The 17,904-nt window shown below is 45.9% G+C and overlaps 1 protein-coding gene and 1 long non-coding RNA gene across 2 annotated transcripts in view; both read right to left on the bottom strand.

Moving 5' to 3' along the window:
- Positions 1-1,885, bottom strand: part of LOC141052939 (uncharacterized) — a 55,159-nt gene extending 53,274 nt beyond the window's left edge. The window contains exon 1 of the mRNA XM_073550273.1: positions 1,833-1,885. The gene's annotated coding sequence lies outside the window, so the exon portion shown is untranslated. The remainder of the gene's footprint in view (positions 1-1,832) is intronic.
- Positions 1,886-11,255: 9,370 nt separating this feature from the next.
- LOC141052961 (uncharacterized) lies at positions 11,256-12,255 on the bottom strand. Its single transcript, XR_012220937.1, has 3 exons — positions 12,085-12,255; positions 11,900-11,992; positions 11,256-11,356 (listed from the first exon to the last, which is right to left on the bottom strand). It is a non-coding gene; the product is annotated as an uncharacterized lncRNA (long non-coding RNA).
- Between the last annotated feature and the right edge of the window lie 5,649 nt (positions 12,256-17,904).

Below are 17,904 nucleotides of genomic sequence, written 5' to 3'. Positions count from 1 at the left end.
CAAACAAAATATCTGTGCTGCTTCTCATGGCTTCTCCCGTTGTGTTCTATTTCAAGAGTCGGCTTATAAGTTACTATCGCGATGGTACTACACACCAGAAAAACTGCATCATTTGGGACTGATTAGCTCCCCTCTGTGTTGGAGGTGTGGGGAGTCGCGGGGTAACCTGTCTCACATTTTTTGGTTCTGTCCTACTCTCGCCCAATTCTGGTCAGATGTCATGGGGTTTATGAAGAACCTTAGCATACTTAAGGCAGACCTGACTGCGGCGGAGACACTCTTATCCTTACCCTCAGAGAATTTCCAACCTAAGAAGCATGAGCTAGCGCCATTGATGCTGGGAGCGGCAAAACAATTGATCGCCCTTAGGTGGAAACAGCAAACCCCCCCCGACTCTGACAGAGTGGAAATGTAAAATAAGAGATTTGTTTAGACTCGAGGAGCTCACGAGTTGGGACTCGTCATCTCATGAGAAATTTAAGAAAACCTGGGCACCTTGGAAACATTTCCAGGACACTGCGGGGAGGCTGGGGGGGTGCCACGGCGGCCGAGTAAGTAGCGAGGAGTGATTGAGCCCTGGGGGCCACTGAGCCAATTTCTTCAAACTATCTAAGGTCATAATTACAACAGATGTGCATGAGAGAGCGTTGTATCGGCTGAGGCGACATTCTGGTGGGGGCGGTTCATCGGGCCTCTTCACTAATATTTTTATCGGAGAACCTCAAGAGCTTGTTTTTCTTTGTAAAGTATGCCCTAAAGCATCAAGGATACCTGCCTATGTAATGGGTTAGTTTTAGTTAGGTTATTTACCTCGTTAAGTGTTATATTGTTTGAAAAGAGTAAAACTGTATAATTAATGCTCTGTAATTCTACATACAGACTTGTACCTCAAAATTTGAACATGTTTTGCTTCTGTATTGCTGTAATCTCTCTTTATTAATAAAATAAAGAATAAAAAAAAGGTTAATAATGATGTTACAATTACATATAGAATCATAGAATGGTAGAGTTGGAAGGGACCTCCTGGGCCATCTGGTCCAACCCCCTACTCAAAGCAGGATTCGCTAAATCATCCCAGACAGATATAAATAATTTGATGACATAAAACTTTATTAAGTGTAATTTCACACACAAACTTAGCATCTGTTCAACAACTCTTGAATTAAACATAGATTAGTGGGTTAAGCCCTTATGGAAACTTCAAGTAAGTTGTGATAGCAAAAAGTGAGGTACCTATAAAATGTTTCACATGTGGAGTTAGCATATTTTGTATAATTCTTCAACTATACATAGAGTTGTGAATTATTTGGGCAAAATTGGTTAGATTGAGTGCGTTTGATTATTCGCGACATTAGCGATTTACGTGAATAACTTCTGAACTACACATAGAGTTGATCATTTTTTTGGTAAACATTATTCAGGTCATTGAGCTGGTCATTTTGAGTACATGAATAATTCATCATACATGAAAATTGAATAGCTAACTAATAACTAATAGCTAACGGCAGACTAACTTGAGTCCAGTGGCCCGGGGCCACATCTCCAGACCTGGGAACCTGATCCAGGAGGGTGGTGCTGTGTCCCGGGGTCATCTGTATCTGCACCAGGAGTGGAGGAAGGGAGGGTTTATTTATTAGGAAGAGGGGGGACATATTGTGGGGGCAACTTGTACTATCATAGGTGGCATCAAAAAAGGACTAAACTAGTCTCAGCGCTGAAGGGGTTACTGCCCCCTGTGCCCAGTAATGAAGGGGTTACTGCCCCCTGTGCCCAGTAATGGAGGGGTTACTGCCCCCTGTGCAGCCCAATAACGGGGAATCTCCAGCACCTACCTCCACCTGCAGAGCCGCACTCCACATATATGGCTGCTCTGTGCACACAGGACCTGTGATGAGGTCACAGGAGGGGAGGAGTCAGGGGTCACATGATCAGGGGCCTCAGTGTATGCAGGACTCTGCTGTGCTGGTTGTCATGGTGCTGGATGAGGGGAAGTTTCTGTGTGGGGTCAGGAGGGGTTTACAGGGGGGATGTAGCAGAGCCGTGTGTGTACGAGGTGTACGGAGCTGAGCCGTGTGTGTACGAGGTGTACGGAGCGGAGCCGCGTGTGTATGAGGTGTGCGGAGCGGAGCCGCGTGTATACGAGGTGTGCAGAGCGGAGCAGTGTGTGTACAAGGTGTACGGAGCAGAGCCGTGTGTGTACGAGATGTGCAGAGCGGAGCAGTGTATGTACGAGGTGTACGGAGCAGAGCCGCGTGTGTACGAGGTGTGCGGAGCTTAGCAGTGTCTGTACGAGGTGTGCAGAGCGGAGACCACTGCAGAATGAATTAATTCATCTCTGCGCAGGCGCCCCCCGGCTGACCGGAGATGAACTAATAAGCGTGGGAAAGTTTCTGAACCTTTTCCCACGCTGTCAGTTTACCTCCGGTCAGCCGGGGACTCCGCGCAGCCTCAGTGACGTCAGTGGTAGTAAAGAACTAAATGAAATGAAATGGTTTACTGTATGTAAACCATGCGTCATTTCATGTCGGGTTTTGTAATGATTTTACAGAAGCCGGCAATTGATTTAGCGGCTATTAGGACACCAGTGCACACTTGTGGTCCATGTGTAATTTGCTCTTGCATTTGCAAGTCTCGGCCGAGAATCGCTGACAATCGCAGCTTGCTTCGATTTTCTCAGCCCGTTTAAAACGGCAAATATGGGGTTAATCTACAGGTTCAAAACCATTCTGACATGGTATAGCGCCCACCCAGAGAACCCCACTGCTGGGAGGAAATGAATTTCATTCCCCACCCAGTAGCCTCACACTTTCTGTCATAGGGAAGGCGCTGACGTAGTTTGTCATCATTGTGTGCAGAGAGTGGTGGCTATAACCGCTTCCCTCCACACACTGACAGGTCAGCTGTAAAGAAAGATCCAAAGATAACAGCCCCTCATACATCATAAAGTGGGGAAAATAAGTATTTGATACACAGCCGATTTGCACGTTTTCCCACCTACAAAGAATGGAAGGGACTGTAATTTTATCACAGGTACACTTCGCCTGACATAGACAGAATCTAAAAATAAAAATTCAGTAAATCACATTCTATGATTTTTACATAATTAATTTGAATTTAATTTCATGAAATCACTGTTTGATACAATAGAAAAACAGAACTAAATATTTGGTACAGAAACCTCTGTTTACAATTACAGAAGTCAGACATTTCCTGTAGTTCTTGACCAAGTTTGCACACACTGCAGCAGGGATTTTGGCCCAATCCTCCATACAGATCTCCAGATTTTTCAGGTTTCGGGGTTGTTGTTGGGCAAAATGGAGTTTCAGCTCCTCTCAAAAGATTTTCTATTGGGTTCAGGTCTAAAGATTGGCTAGGCCACACCAGGACCATGAAATGGTTCTTACGCAGCCACTTGTTGGCTACTGGCATTACTATGATTGGCCAGCCGCATAGCATCATCAGGTCTATATAAGACCCGGTGATACCATGTTTCCAGCATTGTACCCGGAAATAGTGTAGCGAGAATTTCTGCTGCAGAAGTGACAGTATGTAATAGAGTTCCAGTGCAACAATAAACCAACAGCCCTTTATAGGGCTAATTCAAATAGATTCTATTCTATTATAGTGCTCTTTGCTGCAATTAGGGTAGGATTAGCTGATGGAGTAGGAATAGTGCTGCTACGTTAAACCGATTGGGGATTCTGCCTTCCGATCACCATGGCCAGTTGTGGGGCACACCTTCCCACTCCTCTGACAGGTCATGGGTATCTCTTTCCTATCATCCTGCCAGACTGTGGGACACACATTCCCCTCGCCCTGCCCGGTTGTGGGAAATAGAATCCCAACCCCCTGACAGGCTATGAATAAGACCTTCCCTGCCCCCCTTTTCACCTGAGTCATGCTAATCATGGGTCAGCTTCCACCGGCCAAATCACAGTCTGTCATCACACTGATCAGCTGCATGGGACCACTTACTTCATGGTCTCCATGCCTGCTCCCATTGCCCTTAGCACTTATGCTGGCTCCTTTTAGGGGTTCCTCAGCAATGTCACCCTGCAGAGTGACATAGCCGAGTTCTCCTTTACCACAACACACACTTTCATCAGTCAGGACAGTCACATTATCAACTTTTGAAATGCATGACATATCAGATTTAAGAGGGTTGTCAGAGTTCAGTCCCAGATCAATTCCCCATAACACATTTTTGGGGAGATTCTTGGACACCCCTGCTTCCCTTATCCGCTTCCCCGCACCCCAATCCAAGAAAATAAGGGATAGCGAACACCCAGGAATTAGCTCTTCCGGTAACACAAACTCAGGGTGGAAGACGGTTCACTCTGCGTCAGTGTCCTTGAGCCCAACGGTAACAGTGTTGCCCACAGTGACTGGTTGCAAATTCTCACAGGCACTCCTAATCACCCCACCCACAAACAATAGCTGAACTAGGCCTCTGAACCTCAGGTGTGGGGTTAAACTTCTGGCTCACCAGGCAGACAAGGCTGATGTGACCAGTTCAGTTGCAGGTATAGCACCACTGAGAGTTAGATGCAGGCCGGGTGCTGGAAAATGGAGCAGTGGAGGTGGTTGTCAGCTTACCTCCTTTCCAGCTGTCGACAGCTGATTTCCGCACCTGCGGTATATGATTGACCTCATAGGCGTCTGCATTCTGTGCTGCTTTATCGGCCTCCATTGTCTCCCGATCCAACACGAACTGTCACACCTTCACTAGACAAAACTGAAGAAACTAGACTTCACTATCAGGTCTTTTAGGTCCTCGACAGTGGTGACTGAGAGTCTTTGGACCCATAGGTTCAGAACCAACTTTGAACTATCTACCACATCACTGTAGCTGTCATGTGATCCACGCTGGAGGGCTCAGAACTTTTTCCAGTACATTTCAGGAGTCAGCTAGTACTTTTTTATCAGAGCCTGTTTGATGGTCTTGTAGTCTCCATATTGGTCTTGAGGGAGAGAAGCAAACACCTCCAGAGCTTTTCCTCAAAGCCCTGGGTTAAATATTGGTCCCACTCGTCTTCAAGCAGCTGGTACTGCTTGCAGGCCATTTCATCCCCCACAAGTCCTGGTCCTTTATCATTACAAGAAAATGTTCAGGACCGGGTTTAAAGCTGTTGGTATCTCTGGACTCACTGCTCGATGAAGATCTCTGCATCTGGATATGGGCTAACGCCAGCTGGTACTGACGCTCTGATTGATGCTCAGCTCTCTCAGCCTCTCGGTACTGCTGAATCAGTTTCAGACGTCTCTCACAAACGCCTGCGTCGAGTTGCTGCAAGGCCATCTTCAGTTGGGGGTCCACACTACCCTGGTTGCGGGTATGGCTGCATTCACAAGTGGGACCTTTGCAGCAGCATCATCTGTGCCTTGCCTTGCTTCCCCATCATCAGGGCTTGGGTGATGAACTGGCTCTGTGTCCCATTGCAACAGTTCAGCAATCATTTGGTGCCTGGTTTTGACCATGAAGTCAATCTGTCTCGGTGTACAGAGGGCAATAAAAGTGTGCTTGGACTACAGGTTATACCATGGCTCTCCAACAGCAGCCATCATTTCCAAATAAAAAATAGGACAGAAAAGCAAGAGAAAGTGGGGGAGAATGTCTGAGGCAAGAGCAGACACACCGGTGGACGCCACCGCACCCCCCACAGTGCCGCAAGATGCAGGGACCAGCGCAGCTGCGTCTCAAATGGCACCGCAGAATCCAGCAGCCAGCGCTGCCTCCAGAGCACCGCAAGAATCAGTGCCCATCACAGCAGTCCCCATAATGCCGCTGTCCATGCCCTATATACCGGGAGCGGCCTAGCTACCGCAGTACTCAGGGGAGTCACATACCCTGAGTGAGTTTACAGAGAGACTGTGCAGTTTGTTTGAGGTGTATCCTCTATCTGAAAACCAAAAGGTGAACATCCTTATTGGGCAGCTAACTGGTGCAGCACAGAGGGAAGTAAAAGCCTGGCAGGACACTGATAAAGAGACTGTTAAAAAGATTCTGACTAAGCTAAGAAGCACCTTTGACACCCGCACTGCAGCTGAAATAAAAATGAGATTCTTTGAGTGTAAGCAGAGAGTGCAGGACAGTATATGGGACTATGCTCTTAACCTGCAGAAGGCGCTGCGAACCATCAAGCAGATTGACCCAGACAGTGTGAAAGATGGAGAAAGACTGTTAAAGGAGTAATTTATTGAGGGCCTCTTATCCAGTACCCACAGAGCACAGCTGCGCATCATAGCACTACAAAACCCTGACCTAGACTTTGCAGACTTCAAAGACAGGGCTATTCGGGTGCTGCATGAACCAAATGTCAGCTGTCCAGCGCCCCCTAGGCGCCCAGTGATCACATACCACCAAGAAGCAGCATCTTTCCCTCCCAGCCCTGTGGAGGCTGATGCACCGACTCTGGATAATGATCCATCTACAGAACTGCGCCTTCAGGTCCAAGAGCTGGCCAAAAGTATGGCAGCACTTGCCAAAACTGTGCAATCCATGCAGGTGTCCTCAAAGGAGAAGATCCAGCTGACCTCCAGTCCAGAGGATGTCCCATGGCTATGGAAGAAGAGGATCCCGCCACGCCGAGGGAGAGACAACGATCGCTATGACCAGAACTGACGTTCCATCTGTCGTCACTGCCACAAGGCAGGCCACATTGCAAGGTTCTGTTATTTAAACGAGCAACCCCTGGGGCAGAGGGCCAACCCCCAGGAGGAGGACCACAAGGCCCAAAGAACTGGCGAGCCAAGTATGCTGGAGGGAGACCGGTCCTCCCAGTGGTGATTGACGGCATCCCCATGAACGCTTTGCTGGACACTGGCTCTCAGGTGACAACTATGCCATATATCCTTTACAAGCGGTATTGGGCTGACTCTGAACTTACCCGTGGCCCAAGTGATGAACTGACAGTAGTTGCCACCAATGGTCAGTCTTTGCCGCAAGTAGGATGTAAACAGATTACCATTAAAGTGGGGCGAGTAGAGTTAAAATCTCAAGGTCTGATAGTTGTAGACATTGATCGATGAGAATGTAATCCAATGATGTCCTTAGGTACTAATGTGATTGAAAATTGTCTTGCCAAGGTTATTGTTTTGTTGCAACAGGTGGCTGAGACTGCTGGTTCCAGTGAACAACTAGTCCTGCAGAAGGAGATCAAGACCCTGATGCAAAGACAGCAGGTAGAACTGTCTGGAGGAGAAATTGGCAGCGTCAGAGTGAGTGATCCTTTTCCCATTGCGATACCCCCCAGATGTGAAATGTTAATTTGGTGTCAGGCAGCCATAGGCCTCAGAGGAAAAGATTACCAAGCATTGGTAGAGCCAGTGTACTCTGATAGCGGCCCACTGTCTTGACAGCCAGAGGGGTAGTTGATGTCCGCAAAGGGAGAGTACCTGTACGCCTCTTGAATTGTGGGGAGCAAGAGGCCACAATACCTCGGTATGCCACAGTTGCTAAGCTGCTTACTGTCAGTAACAATGCAATACGGGCAGCAGAGCCCTTGGTCTCATCCGACCAGGTGGAGGACAATGGCTCTGTAAAGCAGCTGGAGGAGTGGTGTCAGCAGCTGCATGTGAGGACTGACTCCACCCCTTCATACCAAAAGAATGGGATTTACCGAGTGACTCAGGAGTATGAGCTGGTATTCAGTAAACACCCTCTAGACTTTGGGAAGGCAAAAGGGGTTCAACACCATATCCCCACTGGAGATCATCCACCCATTAAAGAAAGGTACCGGCCTATACCCCCCACACAATACCAATGTGCCAAAAGTATGTTGCGGGAAATGAAGGAGGCTGGGGTGATAAGAGACAGTTGTAGCCCCTGGGCAGCTCCAATAGTCTTTGTGAAAAAGAAAGATGGTACCATGAGAATGTGTGTTGATTACAGAAAAAATAACAGCATTACACATAAGGATGCCTACCCATTACCCAGAATTGAAGAGTCATTAGCTGCACTTAAAACTGCTAACTATTTTTACACCTTAGATCTCACTAGTGGGTATTGGCAGGTTCCCGTGGCAGAGGCAGACGAGGAGAAAACAGCGTTTACTACACCAATGGGTCTCTGCGAGTTCAACTACATGCCATTCGGGCTCTGCACCGCCCCAGGGACATTTCAACGGCTAATGGAGTGCTGTCTTGGACACAAGAACTTCGAGACAGTTCTGTTATACCTTGATGATGTCATTGTTTTCTCCAAGACTTATGAAGACCATCTGAAGCACCTGGCTGAGGTGTTTGAAGCCTTGTCCAACTTTGGCCTGAAAGTGAAGCCATCCAAATGCCACCTCCTGATGCCCAAGGTACAGTACCTCGGTCATGTAGTGAGGGCAGAAGGTGTGGCACCAGATCCTGACAAAGTCACTGTCATCCGGGACTGGAAGAGGCCCAGCAACCTCCATGAAGTACGTCAATTCCTCGGGTTGGTAGGCTACTACCGAAGGTTCATCAAAGGCTTCACTGAGATAGCCACGCCTATGCAAAATCTTCTGGTGGGCCAGTCCAAGAAAGCCACAAAGAAGAGTCCTACATTTGAATGGAATGAGGAACTGGAGAGGTCCTTCACTCGACTGAAAATGGCTCTCACAGGAGATGAAGTTCAGGAATATCCAGATTATGACCAACCATTTGTTCTGTACACTGATGCCAGCATCGTGGGACTGGGAGCAGTACTGTCACAGGTACAGAATGGCAAAGAAAGAGTGATCTCCTACGCCAGCAGGAAGCTTCATCCCACTGAAAGGAACCCTGACAACTACAGTTCCTTCAAACTCGAGTTCCTCGTCATAGTCTGGGCTGTGACTGAACGATTCAAGCATTACCTAGCTTCAGTCAAATGTACCATCTTCACGGACAACCCGTTGACTAACTTGGAAACTGCAAAGCTAGGCGCACTGGAGCAGCAATGGATGGCCCGGCTGTCTAACTATGAATTTACCATCAAGTACCGAGCAGGCCACAAGAATGCCAATGCTGATGCGCTGTCCAGAATGCCCAATCTGCCAGATGCAGGAGAAGACCCTGAGGTACTTGAAGAAATAGAGTTACCTGCCTTCCACCGGCCAATTGCGGCCCAACGTGCCCAAAGAGTGAGAAACAGACGGTCTGTCATGAAAGAGGCCACCCTAAATCCATTGCCTCATCATGACTGGGCAGAAACCCAGGATAGCAACCCTGCAGTCTGCCTGGTAAAGGAGCTACTGTCACAAGCTGACTCGCGCCCAGGTCCAGATTCTCCTGAAGAAACCCAGCAGTTGTGGAAGGAAAGAGGCAGGCTGTTCCTCTATGAGGGAAAGCTGTGCCGGAGGAGTATCAATGCCTGCACTCATGACTTGGTCTGGCAAGTGGTAGTCCCAAAGAGGGAGGCATCAATGGTCTTGGAAGCATACCACAATGGAGCTGGACACTTCGGATGGAAGAAGTTGGAGGCCTTGTTCCGAGAGAGAGATCCTACTGGGCTGGTATGAGGAAGGCTATTGAAAATTGGTGCCGGGAGTGTGGACAATGCAACCTGCGCAGAAAGGACCGTAACAGCCAGCAAGCTCCTTTGCAGCCAATAATAACCAAACAACCACTCGAGTTGGTCGCCCTGCACCATGAGAAGCTGGTCCCAAGTCGTTCAGGCTACGTTTATGCTCTTACCATCGTTGACCACTACTTGAGATTCCTGGTAGTCGTGCCTGTCAAGGATCAAACAGCCAGGACAGCAGCCAGAGCATTCCAACAGCACTTTTGTCGACCACACGGATATCCCGAGCGAGTGCTTACAGATCAAGGTCCAGACTTTGAGGCAGAAGTGTTCCAGGAATTCTGTAACTTGTACGGTTGCAAGAAGATCAGGACAACACCATACGATCCACAGACAAATGGCATGTGTGAAAAGATTAATCAGGTGGTGATCAATCTACTGAAGACCTTGCCTTTGGAAGAGAGGAATCTGTGGCCAGAGAAGTTGCCAGATCTGGTTGACCGCTACAATCACATTCCTGTGAATTCCACCAACTGCACTCCAGCCTACCTAATGAGAGCGAGGCCTGGATAGCTGCCTATTGATTTGGATATGGGAGTCCTGACACCTGGAATAACATCACCAGATGCTGACTGGGATACAGAACGGCAGCAGCAGTACCGTAGAGTACAAGAGTGCGTAGAAAAGAGTCTAGCTCAGGCGAGACAAAAACAAGAAAAGAACTACAATCAACATGCACCTGCAGTTCCCTTATCACCAGGAGAACAAGTCCTAAAGAGGAAAAGAAGGATGCATAAATTGGATGACCAATGGGAAACTGAACCCTACACTGTCCTACTAAACTTTGACAACACCAAAGTGTGCCTTATCAGTAAGTATGGAGGAGAAACCTCATCAGCAGTATCAAGGGATCATCTGAAACTGTGCCCTGACCAACTAATGGACAGAATGGAAGAACAAAACAACCTTCATCCCATAGAAGAAGAAGAAAAGGTCAACTCTGTACTTGGAGAATTTCCTGCAAATTGGACAAGAATGGATCAAGCCATCGTAGTTCCTGTCCTAATCTTTCCCCAGCCTACTGCAACTGAAGTAGCAGAGATTCAAGACAACTCTGAAAATCAGTAAGTTCAGGCAGCGGATGTTACACCAGCAGTGGAACAAGAGAATTCTCACCCTGCCAGTGGTGAATCTGTCATGCCCATAGTGAGTCTAAGAATTCGCAGGCGGCTACTACCCAGTTTACACACACCAGTGCTACGTAGGTCTGTCCGTAGTACCCAAGGTATACCACCCCTAAGGTTTCGTATATAAATAAGTTTGTGTAAATGCTAAAATATAAATATGCAACTTCTCAAGTTTATGTGCCTACAGAGACTCTGTAAGAACCCTTTTTGAAGATCTTATTTTGTTTTGGACCACAGGACTATGTGTGGTCAAACCTAACTTGTACATAGTTACCAACTGCTTAGGAAATGGACCCATGGACATTGACGCATGGACTAATCGTCATCAGGACTATTTTTGAGCTTTGGTTTTTGTAATTTTTCATTTTTTAAAATCCTGTTACATTTACAATTGTTCAATTTGTTAATATGTTTGCATGTTTTCTTCAGTCCGGGAGTACTGAATTGCACTAGGGGGAATGTGGCACCACCAGGAGTATGGTCACCACAGTGGCATTACCTTCCTCCTAGGGAGTGGATGTCATGCTTGGAAGCAATGAAGGGTCTCTCTGTCAGTTAATCACGTCTATTAGAATCACTGCACACATACACTTAAGGAGTATTTGCTTATTTGTGAAATTTATTGAAAACAAGTGCTCTTATAGTGACTGCGACAGAATGACGTTTCGGTCATTCAAGACCTTGATCACATAAGTTGCTGAAAAAAAACAGAGATATATACAATCAGGTGTTGTTGTTACATATATTACATATTTACATTATATTTACAACATAATATATATGTCTAGTATATCCATGTCTGACATCTGGTGATGCTCATAGGAGGAATGCCAAGACTATGATAAATGTGAAAGTATTAACATATAAGTACTGAGAGAGAGACCGGAGGGCACAGATAATTGCATCATTATACAAAGTCAATAGACATGTGTGGAAAAAATATTGATGCATAAAATAACAAGAGGACATGCATACCCTTGAACAATGTAGTGGTTCATGAAGGATGTGGTCCTTATGATCAAAATAGGGACAGCGAGTATGCCTGGATAGAGGGATTTGTATGTTTAAATTAGAATGAATGGTTACTTATAATGCCTGGTGATAAAAAATTTTTGCTAAATATAAGTGACTAATAGCATGGTTGTATTTAAAACCCTGTGGTGTCATAGAACCGTCTAGAGAAATCTAGTATCAACCCCATTGGTGAAAATGGTATGGTGATAAGGTTATAAATATTTACCCGTAGTAGTTCTGAACTAAGGGCTGTCCTGAATTAGGTAATGGTCACTTATGCCTTTAGGTTAGCCAGGGTCAGAGCGGTCACTCTATGTGGCTGTGGAGGTAAGTTGCATAAACATTAGCCTGTGTAAATAGGTAGAAAAAATGTACTTAACTTAATTGACTGGGTCATCATAGTTCACTCACGGTGGTGGCGAGATGGTGGAGTGTGTTAACACTCAGGTGTAGCAAGGAGGAGTAACTAGGAGCGATGTTCATAGCTCCTTTTAAACATGTTTTGTCCATGTGACAGGAAATGACAATTGCTGGTCTCAGGACAGGATGTGACATCATCGCACATGCTCAGATGAAGTGTGAGGCTCATGGTGGCGGCCATGTTTTTGGTTGAAAAAGTCATGTGATCGCAACGGGTCACATGACTATGTGATGATAAAAAACTTATTTTATCATAGTATAGTCTTAATAACAATGTTGTTAAGGGGATAATGGTTAATTAAGAATGTAACACCAAAGTGTTACAAGGTAACAGTCGTCTGATTGTGGGATTTGTTATACATTTAAGATTGAATATAACACTCAAAGCCATGATGTTAGTCTGTGATTCAAATAGTGTGGGACAATGGTTCAACAACTTTGAACCAGTGTTGTAGTCAATATAAGCTAAAATACATTATGCATCGGCCATAAAGATGTTACTGGGTATGGATGCTATTATGCCGAAGGTCTGATGATATATATGATATATGTTGAGTACAGTGTATATGATGATAGACATTATGATGATAATACAGCAGAAAACAAGTAGGAGTCCAAACTTAAGGTTAAAGGAAAGCAATCAAAGAAAGGGAAAGGAAACTTATGGCCAAAATACTAATGGTATGCTTAATCTTACCAAAGGGTTATGTCGTGCCCTGTTATTTGTATACATTAGGTGACCTAGGAAAGAATGTCAATTGTTCGTTATGCCACTCTATTTCACGATTAAGACCCCTAGGAGCAAGGGTGTCGAGTGTGTATATCCAATAAGTTTCACGCTCTTTCAAGAGTTTGATGTGGTTACCCCCTCTTCTGGGTCTATGTACTTTTTCTAACACTTGGAAGCGTAATTGTGAGATGTTATGTCTGGCTTCTTTGAAATGGGCCGGAAGGGGTAGCCAGGTGTATTCACATCTGATTGCAGATTTATGGCTAGAGATCCTCCTCCTAATTGCCTGGGTTGTTTCCCCTAGATATAACAGTCCACAAGGGCACTTGATCACGTAAACAACAAAGTTGGAATCACAAGTGTAGAAGTCCTTTATGGGGTAGGATTTGCCTGTCTGGGGATGTGTGACTACATTGCCTCTGGTGACATTTGAACATGACATACAGCTAAGACAGGGATAAGTACCTGTCCTCCTTTGACCAGTGAGGGTAAGCGAATGGATGGTTTCCTTAGTCCCTATGTCCGCTCGTACCAGTCTGTCCCGTATGTTTGGGGGTCTCCGCAGACACATCAAGGGGGGGTTTTTGAATGACTCAACCCTGGGGTATGATCTTGTCAATAGTGGCCAGTGTTTGCGGATCAAATTATGTACCCTTAGTATGGAGGGATGGTGGTAATGGACAAAGGGAAGCCTCACAGGTTTTGTCATGTCACTGGGTGATGTAATATCAGTGCAGGCTCTATGTAGTTCATCAGTGAGTAATTTTTTCGGGTAATTTCGGCTGGCAAATTTATTGGACATTTCGATTAAACGTGTGTCTCTAATTGTGGGGTCGGAGACAATTCTATTGACTCTCTTAAATTGTGATCTTGGCAAGCTCTTTCTAGTTGCTTGTGGGTGACAGCTGTCATTTAGGAGGAGACTATTGACATCTGTAGGCTTTGAAAAAATGTCTGTAGTTAAATATCCCCGGTCATCTTTTATTACTCTTGTGTCCAGAAAGCTGATGTTATTGGCGTCATGGGATAGTGTGAATTTGAGTTCAGGTCTAATCTGATTGATGGAGTTAAAGAAGTCAAGGAGGCTGTCCTGGGGGCCGTGCCATATGCAGAAGATATCATCAATGTATCTTAACCATACGAGAGCCTGTTGCTGAAAGGTGGAATTGGGGTATATATGGTCTCTCTCAAACCTATCCATATAAAGATTTGCGTATGCGGGGGCTACGTTCGAGCCCATCGCAGTACCCCGTATCTGTACATAAAAGTCATCTTCAAAGAGAAAGTAATTTTCACGTAGTACCAGGTTTAATAGATCAATACATAGGTTTCTTTGTTTGGTATCAGTGTTAGCCTCCTGGAGGGTAAGGGAAACTGCCTCTATACCTTTGTCATGTTCAATGGAGGTGTATAAGCTGTTAACATCCAATGTACACAAGATACTATTAGGTGGAATGGGTCCCAGATCCTTCAATTTTTTAAGAAAGGAGCTAGTGTCTAGAAGGAATGATCTGGTCATGTGGGCATATGGAGTCAACAGCTTTTCTAAAAATACAGACAGTGGACTTAAGACCAAGTCAGTGGAGGCCACAATAGGGCGTCCTGGTGGATTATGGAGGTCCTTGTGGATTTTGGGAAGTATGTATATGACGGGGGTGATTGGATGTATGTTGGATAGAAAGGTTTTGGTCTTGGTATCAATCGTCCAATTTCTTATGTATTTGTTTGTGATGTTGTCTATTTTCCTACGTATGGAAAATGTGGGGTCAATCTGGACTCGTTTATAGGTCAAGGTGTCGGTCAGCTGTCTCCTAATCTCCTGGATGTACTGAGTTTTATTCATAACCACGATTGCTCCACCCTTATCCGCTGGTTTAATAATGATATTTTTGTTATTCTGAAGTGAGGTAATTGCCTGTTTATGAAGTGGTGATAAATTATGGTGGACAGGGAGTAAGCCAATACGATGGTCATGGATAATCTCCTTGATATCTCTATCAACCAGATTGATGAATGCTTCAGCTGCATGATGAGTTTTAGGTGGGATGAAGGTGCTAGGATTCCTTAAGCCCAAGTTGTCTATAGTCAATTGATTAGTAATCCTCTGGTTAGCTGTAAGGTTAAGTCTGTGGTCCCCAGTTGAAGGGTTCCCTTCGAAGTGTACTTTGAGTCTGATGTTACGATAGAACGTTTGGAGATCCTTCTCAAGTTGGAAGGAATCCCATTTAGGAGTGGGGCAGAAAGATAACCCTTTGTTTAAGACTTCTAGTTCTAGTGGTGAAAGAGAGTAGTCAGAAATATTGACGACTATGTTTGGACTCCTACCTGTGAGCGCAGAAGCATCCGGTCTGGATCTCTTCCCCCTCCTGGTCCTCCGGCTGGACGTGGTGATGGTGGGTCTAAAAAACCAGCTGGTCTGGGAACAGGATATCCGCCAGTGTCGCTGCCGGATCCTGGAGTAGAACTGCCCGAAGGAGTCGAACCTCCAGAAGGGGGGTTCCCCCTTGGAGGTCTGTTTGGTCTTGGCCGTGGTGGACGTCTTGGTGCTGGTTCATCCCATCTGTATATTCTGTTTGTTAAGTAGTCCTCAGTATCTCGTTGGAATTTACTTCTTTTACGTTCTTCAATGGTTTTGCGATGGATAGCTAGGGTTGTTTCGATCTTGGTCTTAAGTGAAGTTAATTCAGTAGAACTAAGAGTGGAAGTGAGTTGTGTCTCAATCGCCGTCACTTTAGCCTCGATATCCTTAATAGCTTCTTGTAGATACTCTATCGTCAGAAGTATAATATCGAAGGAACACTTGTTGAGGATTTCCTGAAAAGTTTTACAATACCTCTCATTATCTGAGAATAGCGTGGGTCTGAGATTACAGCGTAATCCCCGAGGAATTTTATTTTGTCTGGAATACTCGCCAAGAGTAGCACAATGGAGGTCGTAGCCTATCAGTTTCTTCCTTTCTCTCTCCCAGTCCTTGGTTTTCAAGTCTTAACTGGGGACGTGTAGAAAGTCAGAGGCAGTTCTTATTCTGGACAATATGGTTGGTCCAGCTGCGTCGTCATACCGTATACTCCAGATGACATTGGATCAATCGGTGCTTATTAGTGTTGAGCATTCTGATACCGCAAGTATCGGGTATCGGCCGATACTTGCTGTATCGGAATTCCGATACCGACTTCCGATATTTTTTCAATATCGGAAGTCGGCATCGGAATCGGAAGTTCAAAGTTGATTGACAGCTGAAATGACGTCATCATGATGCGCGGTGTGTGCGCATCATGATGCGCCGTCATTTCGGGCCTTCCGGGGGTCTCTGCCGGCCTGCCGGGGGGCTGTGTGGACTGCCCGGGGTCTGTACCGGCCTGCCGGGGGGCTGTGCCGGCCTGCCGGTGGTCTGTGCACCCTGTGGGGGTCTGTACCGGCCTGCCGGGGGGCTGTGCCGGCCTGCCGGTGGTCTGTGCACCCTGTGGGGGTCTGTACCGGCCTGCCGGGGAGCTGTGCCGGCCTGCCGGGGGGCTGTGCTGATGTCCGGGGGTCTGTGCAAGCATCGTCCGATGGGACTATAAGTCCCATCTGGCGATGCCTGCTACCATGACAGTGATTGACACATTAGCCAATGATGGGACAGTAGTAGTCCCATCATCCGGCTAATATGTTAAATGTTAAAAAAAAAAAAAAAATACTACATACATACTACATGCATGCTACATACATACTACATGCTACATACATACTACATATATACTACATGCATGCTACATACATACTACATACATACTACATATATACTACATGCATGCTACATACTGCATGCTACATACATACTACATACATACCACATATATATTACATACATACTACATGCATGCTACATACATACTACATACATACTACATACATACCACATATATACTACATACATACTACATGCATGCTACATACATACTACATACATACTACATGCATGCTACATACATAACACATATATACTACATGCATGCTACATACATACTACATGCTACATACATACTACATATATACTACATGCATGCTACATGCTACATACATACTACATATATACTACATACATACTACATACATACTACATGCTACATACATACTACATATATACTACATACATACTACATACATACTACATGCATGCTACATACATACTACATGCTACATACATACTACATATATACATGCATGCTACATACATACTGCATGCTACATGCATGCTACATACATACTACATACATACTACATGCTACATACATACCACATATATACTACATACATACTACATACAATACATTCATACAATACATACATAGACATACAGTACATATAACAGAGTAACATACTTACCAATACTTGTCACATTGTTCCCCGAAGCCATTGTCTTTTACGGAATAAATATTAACATAACAAACCACAAAAATACTCACCCACGATCCGAAGCAGTCCACGAGTGTGTCCCACGACGATCTTGGGTAGAGAACTGCAGCATCAGCTGATGCTGCCGTTCTCTACGGGCTGCAGGAATCCAATGACGGAAGGTAGGTATCCTTCCGCACTGTATTCCTCCGCCACTTAAAAAAAAAAAAAGTCCCTAGTCTCACTTTATGCCATTGCTGCGTGGGAAATTCCCATCGGACGATGCCTGCACAGACCACCGAAGCCTGCACAGACCACCGGCAGGCCGGCACAGCCCCCCGGCAGGCCGGAACAGCCCACCGGAGCATGCACAGACCACCGGCAGGCCGGCACAGCCCCCCGGCAGGCCGGCACAGCCCACCGGAGCCTGCACAGACCACCGGCAGGCCGGCACAGTCCCCGGCAGGCCGGCACAGACCACCGGAGCCTGCACAGACCCCCTGGCAGGCCGGCACAGCCCCCCGAAAGGCCCGTACAGACCCCAGAGAGGCTGTACAAGGCAAAAACAGGGTTTTTCTTATTCCGATACCGGAAGTCCCATAGACTTGAATGGGACTTCCGGTATCGGAATCGGCGATACCGATACTTTTTTTTAAGATCGGCCGATCCATTCCGATCCGATACTTTGAAGTATCGGACGGTAT

This window comes from Dendrobates tinctorius, unplaced genomic scaffold (assembly GCF_039654945.1).
Source record: "Dendrobates tinctorius isolate UK_male_01 unplaced genomic scaffold, ASM3965494v1 ptg000164l, whole genome shotgun sequence".
Classification (NCBI taxonomy): domain Eukaryota; kingdom Metazoa; phylum Chordata; class Amphibia; order Anura; family Dendrobatidae; genus Dendrobates; species Dendrobates tinctorius.
The sequence above is the reverse complement of the archived record's forward strand: the minus strand, read 5'-3'. Positions and strand labels throughout refer to the sequence as shown.